Here is an 8,671-nt window from a genome sequence, read left to right as displayed (position 1 = left end):
TGACCTTTTCACACCATTGTCAGTTTATATCTTACAATTTAGACTTTTCTTCACAAAAAGATATAAATTGTTTATATCTCGCAAATCTGAATTACTTACTTTTTCATTATTCATAGCAACCATCACAATCATTTGCATACAACACCTTTTAAAAGTTGGCTGTTTGTATGGGTTTGTTTATTTATTTATTTACTTATTTTTTATTTTTTGTTGAAAGAAGTCTACTCTGCTCATGAAGACTGAATTTATTTAACCAAAAATGGAGTAATATCAATGTAAAGCTGAATTTTCTTTCGTTTTCTTTTTTTTCTGAAAATTGTGAGACAATTTGTATCAGGATTCTTTGATGAACAGCTTTTTTATTTTAAATAGCTCATTTTGATCAATTTAATGCATCCTTGATGAACAAAAGTATTAATTTATTTAAAAAAAAAAAAACAAAACTATATTATATTCATTGTTTATTCTCTGATTTTAAATGCACTGTATTTTGACTGTAAGCTTGGTTTTATGTATTGTTCTGGGTATATGTTTGTATGTTGAAGTCTAACCCACAACTAAACTTTTCAGCAACTACTAGCTTTCACATTGAAAAACAAAGTATGTTCTTACCACTGAATGGTGCCCCTGTAGCTTGACTTGGCTAAGAACAAATAGGAAATATTGCTGACTTTTGCTTAGTTAGTGCTAAACAAAGCCCTCAAGAGTAAACTTACACATGCTGGAAAATCATCAGCACAGCGAGTGTGTCATGGTCACAGGGGTGCTAGTTTATTTTTGAACAACTAATAAGTTATCTGGAGAGCAAGATATGATAGTTAGTTCTTTATCTCCACAAAACCATATTTGGTTTTCACATGCTTTGAGCTAAGAACGATGCTACTTTATGTCTTGAAAGAACAGAACAACAAGACTATTAGCAGGGTTGCAACCTCATGTAAACATCTTCCTGAGGCTAAAAGCAAATAAATGCACATCAAAGTGTGCTACATGTTTCCTCTGTGTGGCTTTTTCTCTGCTTTATTTTGTCTTTGTTCTCCAGACCATTGCTGAAGCATCATTAGTGCTGTTTTGGAGCCGTTGCTGCTGGGATGCAGCATTTGTATGCATTGAGCAGCTCTGCCAGAACCACGGCCACCTCCTGTTGATCCGGTTATGTGATTTATTTCTTACAGGCGAGGAGCACAAGATGCTCCATGAGGGTTGTTTATTCAATGTCTCATTTTTTCCTGGGCTCTTATTTCTTCAGTGGAGAACAAGTGGTGACAGAGCATCATGAAGGGCGTCCTAGACTGTGTGGAAAAACCTGATGCTGTTTAACCCCTCAGGTTGTGAGATAATTGTATTTTTTTTTTCAGAAAATGCCATTTAATGTTATCGTGATTGGACTAAGATTTACCGACTTTTGTTTACACATGGTATAACTACTTTTAACTACATATATTTTTTTTTTTTTTTTTCATTTTCGTTAAACATATTTTATTTTATTCAACCCTGTTATACTTATGGTGCTCAGAAATGACCGCCTACAGATAACAGCCTATAAACATCTTCTTCTTATGCAATATTATCACCTAATATTGGTATCACCCTCTACCAAAAAAGTAGTATACTTCAAGTTTATTTTATTAAGTATACTTAAGTATTGTTCAAGTATATTTTAGACTTCTTGTAGGTATAGTCAAGTATACTCCTAAATTTCATTTAAGTAGTATATTTCTGAGAAGTACACATAAAGTCTATTTCTGAGAGAAGTACATAAAAAGTAAAACTAAAAAAGCATACTCTCTTTCCTATTTTTTAGTTTAAAAGAAGTATACTTATCAGCACACTCCTGAATAAACTTTTTTCGTAAGGGCAATCTTTTTGTTAGCCTGTTTTCTTCAATTGGGACTGGTTTAGTGTTTATTTTTGGAACTGATTTATGATAGACTTCATTAGTCTGAGCTTACATACCAGTTTTTGAGTAAAATAAGCTGCTACTTGTGGATAATTTTGTCTATATTAAATAAAATATGGAAAATTCACTGTTTTCCTTTCACTAGCATGCTCTAATGTTTAACCAAGAAATTTGCTTTGAATTGCTTAATGATATCTTAAAAAAAAAATAAAATAAATAACACAAAAAGAACACTTAGGTGTTCCCCGGTTTGACCGCCTACCAAAATTGCTAAAAAAATCTCTTTGTTGTGCTTTTTTTTTTTTTTGTCAATTAATTTTCAGCCTTCAGTCAGTTAGGGCTGGTTTGTATTTAATTTTTGATCTGGCTTGTAGGAATGAGTTGTAAGAGGCCTTATTGATCTTGGCTTTAATAGTCAACAATGACGATCCATTGAAAATGAATGGGAGATTGGAAATCTATGAGAAAAGTTAGTGTTCAGAAGCATGTTGATCATGTTCATGTTCACACATGTATTTATGCCTGCAAAATACACTGCTCAAAAAAAATTAAGGAAACACTTAAATCACACATTGATCTCAATTGAATGAAATATTCGATTTGAAAATCTTTATTTATATACATTCACAATATGTGACAACAGTCAATGGAAACCAAAAATCATCAACACACTGGAAGGCTGGATTCAAAATCACACCAAAAAATCAATGTGTAAACTACATTTACAGGCTGATCCAACTATCATGAAGTTCATCACAGCCAAACATTGGATGCTCCGATACATATTATCCAAGAGGTGCTCCAAGTCTGGGGAGCGTGGAGGGGCCAGTCACACGGCATCAAGGTCAGTGTCATCTAAAAACTTCCACACTCCTAGTCACTGAGGCCAGGTATTATCATGCACCAGGAGAAACCCAGGGCACACTGCACCAGCCGCCGCAAGTTCTGACAAGCCGCTCTGAGGATTTTAACATCCTGGTACCTAGCAGCAGTAAAGGTAACCATTGGCTAACATGTGTGCAATCCTTCACACGGATACGCCTCCTCAGACCATTACTGACCCACAGCCAAAACCAGCCATGCTGGTTGATGCTGCATGCCACATTATGTTCTCCATGGCATCTCGAGATACTTTCACATCTGTCCGCGTATGCTCAGTGTGAACCTGTGCCCTCGCCAGTGAAGAGAACAGGGATGCCAATGAAGAGCCTTCCAATTCTGGTGCTCTCTGGCAAAATGCCAGTGTCGCAGCTGCATGGTACTGAGTTGTGAGTAGGACATCGGGCCCTTATTCCAACCTAATAAAAAGTATGATCTTGGGTTTTATCTGGAAACATGCACACCTATAGCCTACTGAAGGTCATTATGAATGCTCTGGCAGTGCTCATCCTATTCCTCCCGTACAAAGCGAAAGCAGATACCGATCCTGCTGCTGGGTTGATGCCCTTCACGTGCATGCCCAGATCTCCTCATATAACAGTCTGTCTCCTGGTATCTCCTGCATGCTATTGAAACTGTGCTGGAAGATGCAGCAAACTTCCTCATGATGATTAAGATTGATATTAGGTGATAATATTGCATAACAAGAGATTTATAAGCAATTTTTTTGCGCCCTGGTCATTTTTGACCGGGAACACCAAAAGTGTTATAAGGATTTGAACAGTGTGACTGCTTAATCTTGGGTTTCAGTTAAGCAAGTCATCCAAGAGAAGCTTCCATGCACAATGCGTCTATAATTTTCAAGAGGGTTCTCACTGCAGAACACAAGATCCAGGGGGCGTGGTTTGCACAAAAGGGTTAGTTTGCACAAAAAACAAACAAACAAACAAACAAACAAACAAACAATCAAACAATATCAATACAGTATAGAGAGATGCTGTAAATAAACCATTATGGGAATAAAAAGCATCTGTATTGGTGGACATTCAAAAGCGGCCATATATTCTGAAAAATAAATTATGTTTGCAGCCACCTGTATGTCACACATACTACACAATATTATAGAACATGTTTTGCCAGTGATTGATTTTTATCGGAGGCTGTAAAAGCATGAAATGGAAATATATGTTTCCTGTCTGCTGCATTTGGTTTGAAATTTCTTTTTTTTTTTTTGTAAATTGACTTAACAAAACAAATACATAAGGTTTGCAATTGCTTTTTTGCTTTTATTTAAGGTTAATATTTTTTTCTATCAAACCTATTTTGGGTTTATAAACTAAAAAATAAATAGTATTTATAAGAAATATCATCAGTATGATTCTAGAAGATGTTGCATCCAGATAGAATCTGTTGGCCTTCTTGCCTTGTTTATTTATGTATTTATTTATTTACAGTGTTATTTTAGTAATCATTGATATGCATTATATTTTAATATTTTGAATTCGTTACTTTTAACTGTAGTTAAGTTATAGTAGTACAAACCTTTATTAGTTTGTTAAATATTTTTCAAATAAAAATATTTAATATAATGTTGTTAATGTTGTTTTAATTATAATTAGGTGTATTTTTATTTAGATTGGAAACTGTGATACTTTTTTCAGGATGTGTTGAACATAATGGTTTTTTGAAATTACAGCATTTATCTATTTTTTATTTATAATATAATACAGTCACTTTTGATTAATTTAGTAATCGATTAGTAATAAAATACTTTATACAGTAATATTGTGGGCTGAGAGAAGTGTCATTATAAAGTCCAAGAAGAATGAAGAAGAGCCAGTGAGATGTAAAGAACTCATCGAGTGTAGCTTTCATTTAAGAGATTTGTTTGATCTAGGCTTTGAGCTTGAGCGGCTTCACCAACAGAGGCAACAGAGAGTGAAACAGCCGCATTGCAAATTCAAAAGCGTTTTCAGATCCTCGGAAGATGGGCACCTGGAAAGGAAACGTCAAAAGAAGACCTGACCAAATATCAGGCTATGTGGGGATTTGCAGTCTTTCGAGTTTTTCTACTTAGATAAATGAAACATCAAAGGCGGCCATTCACGATTAGCCGTTTGCACAGAATGGACTCATTTCAGCTGGGATCAAACATACATTCTCCTGACTGCTGGTCTTGAGACGGGCTGTGAAACTTTATGTGTGTGTGTGTGTGTGTGTGTGTGTGTGTGTGTGTGTGTGTGTGTGTGTGTGTGTGTGTGTTCAGAAGTGTGTGTGTGTGTGAGAAGCAGTGTGAAGATGGAAAGAAAGCACTGATGCTCATTAGGAGTCTCTATCGATCAGAAGAAGAGCTGCAGGGGTTGAGCTTCCAAGAACTCATGGTGGTCAAGCGGTAGCACTTTTATACATGGAAATCAACTGGACCACACAGCTGAGACAACATACTGCGCTTAAAATTTAAACTGTGTGATGTCATTTAATTTAATTTTAAAAAAAATTTTTTAAACCTTATTAATTTTAGTAAATGAACAAAAAGTATAATAATAATAATAATAAAAAAAATACAAAAAAAGAGTACAAGCCATTTTTCCAAGTGATAAATTAGATCACCTTGGAATTATTAAAGTGCTATCTGCATTCTGAGCAGTTTCCAAAGATATTGAGCTTCAAAGATTTTTTGCATTCCATAAAGTGTCATGGTATATGGGGAACAAAGTCTCTTTCATACATCAGTCCCAAAATGCACACAACTTACATAAAACATCACATAATGTAAATATGTTTTCACAGAATAAGAATATGTAAGAAGGAATTTGACAAAAATGGCAAGATAGAACCTTATAATTCCAAGATGGCCGAAGTAGTCAAAATACTATATTTTATGTGAAACAAAAATGCTTAAAATAATAGATTCACATTTTTGACAAAAATTAACTACTGGATTTTTAGCCATTTATTTTTGTAATGTCTAATTACTAAATGCTAGGAAAATCATCTTTAGTATGAATGCCAATCATTTTTAAGATAGTATTTTTTATTTTATTTTTTTCATATAAAGAAAGTACTTTTTAAGAAACATGATTAATATGCTTAAAAGAAAATGCTGCATCCATATGGAATCTTGGGATTGTTTGATTGATTGATTGGTTTATTGATTGATTAATTTACAGTGAGTATTTTAGTATCATTGATATACCATTGTTTTTTTGTCATTTTTTTTCTTCTATTTTTTCTGTTTTCATTTTCAATTTTAGCTTAAAAAAAATGTACATTTTTTCTGTAGTATATATAATAAGGTACCACTTTTAATAAGGCTTGTCATTAGTGTAACATGAGATTAAGAATGAGCATACTTCTGCAGCATTCAGAATCTTAATGGGTACTTTCAACATTTACTTATGCATTATTAAAATCAAAATTTGTTCAACATTTACTTATGCATTATTAAAATCAAAATTTGTGATTGCTAGCATTAATGAGCATTTTCAAGAACTAATGTTAACAAAGACTAATAATACTGTAATAAATTTACTTGTTTATGTTAGCTAATATGATTAACTAATGTTACCAACTGACAACTTATTGTAAAGTGTTAACTAGGATTTTATTATTATTTAGCCACTGATGGAGTTTTTTTATTTTATTTTAATGTAGTGACGTACCATAATGATTCCAGTATGAAAAACTCACGTGGCAAACTGCAAATTCAAATGACAGGATGCAAATCCAATCACAATTATATATGCAAATAAATGCAAGAAAGAATACCAATCATGTTTCAAAATGCAAATTGTATGCTGCCATCAACACAATCTATTCATTTGGCAAACATTCTATTAACCCCTTACACTCTGAAGGAATTTTAAGGATTTCATTCTTAAGTGTTATACTTAAAAGCATAATGCATAATACGTGGCATGTTTTGTAAGTCAGCTGGGTTTTTAAATGTGTTTTATGTGTCTGAACTGTGGCAGACACAGGTTTGGATCTGCCCAGCATCATTTACCCTCCTCTCACTCTTATTAAAAAAAATAAATAAATAAATAAATTACTCATAAATAATTTGCACCGCAAGTAAAGAAATTCAGTACTGACACAGGATATGAGTCAAATGTTTTTTTTCTTGGCCTGTGAGTTTTCTGAGCTGCCGCGGCCGGTCTCAGAGGAGACACGTGTTGCTGAGACAACAGGCAGAACAGAGCACTACTTCCTGTTCACACATATCAATACGCACCGGGTATCGCCAGAAACCACTGACCTCCATGTGGCAGCAGAGAGTAATTCCATCTTAGGATGCTGAGAGCGCGACCGATGGCTTTAAGACCCTCGCTGTTGCTTTGTTTAGTAAATGATGCATTATCACAAGGACAATGCATTGGTGTGTAAGTATTTGTATCAGTCTTTAACATCCTGTTTCTTTTTTGTTGTGGGTGCAATATGGATGAGCACGAAGATGTGTTTGAAACCACACTTTTCTTGCATTATTTTTACAGGAGGTATACACTGTAAAAAAAATATATATATATTTCAAAAGTTAGAAAAATATTAGACTATGTTTAACAATAAAATATTATTTCTGTCTTTTCTACTCTAAAGTCAGATTTAATTCTCTAAAGTGTTGCTTGCCTTTTCTTTGTAATGATTTATTGAGGGTACGGTATTTACTGAGTTAAAACTGTAAATACTAGCTGAGCTGGAGACACGCTGTGCTGTGACACCACACACACACACACACACACACATTAGTAATACACAAATTACACACACAAATTAAAATCAGTCTTATTATTGACACATTGGTTTCCTCCTCTGTTTGGCAATTATATAAGTTATAATATTCTGATGCATTAATTTCGACATGTAACAATCTGAGGTGGTTAGTGATACCAAAATGAATCTTGATTCTAAAAATGAATTAAAAATGTTAAATTCTTGTTGGTTGTCATTTAGATATTATACTACTGTTGAAGTGTTGTGGCCACTGTTTAGTTAAATAGTTGGCTTTGTGATATTTGCCTAATAATATGCATATATATATATATATATATATATATATATATATATATATATATATATACTATATATATATATCATCATATGTTGGAATATTTCAGTAAATTCAATTTAAAAGATAAATGTATTCAAGCATGTGTTAAGTTTGAGTATTTATATGCAAAAGAAAAAAAAAAGAAAAACAAGGTATTCCAAAGGACATCTGTATACAACACACTCACATTTGCATTGAATAAATATGAAAAAGTGAATAAAAGATAATAAACTAGAAAATGTGAACTTTGTGATGCCCACAGCAGTTTAACCATTCATAAGAAAGTGACCTAGGAAAGTCAAATACTGATTTGTGATGACGCTTCTGCGTACACTAGACAGTGTATTTAGTCACTCGCGAGAGATTCCCTCAGGCTCAACGACACAATGACAAATACAGTTCCTGATACTCAGCTCATGCATGAATGTACAATATGCCTTTATGTCTTTGCTGCTTTCTATTGAGGAAGAAAGAGAGATACCGAGGGAGAGAATTAACATTTATTTTAATTAAAGCAGATTAAGGCAATAAAAAAAATAAAAAAAATAAAAAAGTATCACATTCCCTATTACACAACATCTACTCATCCATCCATCATTCACTCACTCACTCACTCACTCATTCAATCAATCAAAGAAGATAATTAAGTAAATTAAAAACACTTAAATTAAAGAATGGACACAGTACAATAAAGTAAAAAAGTTTAGAGATGAATTAAGAATAGTTTGTGATAATTTGTGGTAATGACATTATCCATTTTGTTCTTTTCATTGTAATTTATAATTTTAAGTAAATATAGTACTTTCTTGTTTCGCTGTTTTTCTCACTGTCTATTTTCTGTGGTT

The sequence above is a fragment of the Cyprinus carpio genome, unplaced genomic scaffold, assembly GCF_018340385.1.
Source record: "Cyprinus carpio isolate SPL01 unplaced genomic scaffold, ASM1834038v1 S000006749, whole genome shotgun sequence".
In the NCBI taxonomy this organism is placed as follows: Eukaryota; Metazoa; Chordata; class Actinopteri; order Cypriniformes; family Cyprinidae; genus Cyprinus; species Cyprinus carpio.
Note: the sequence above shows the minus strand (reverse complement) of the source record.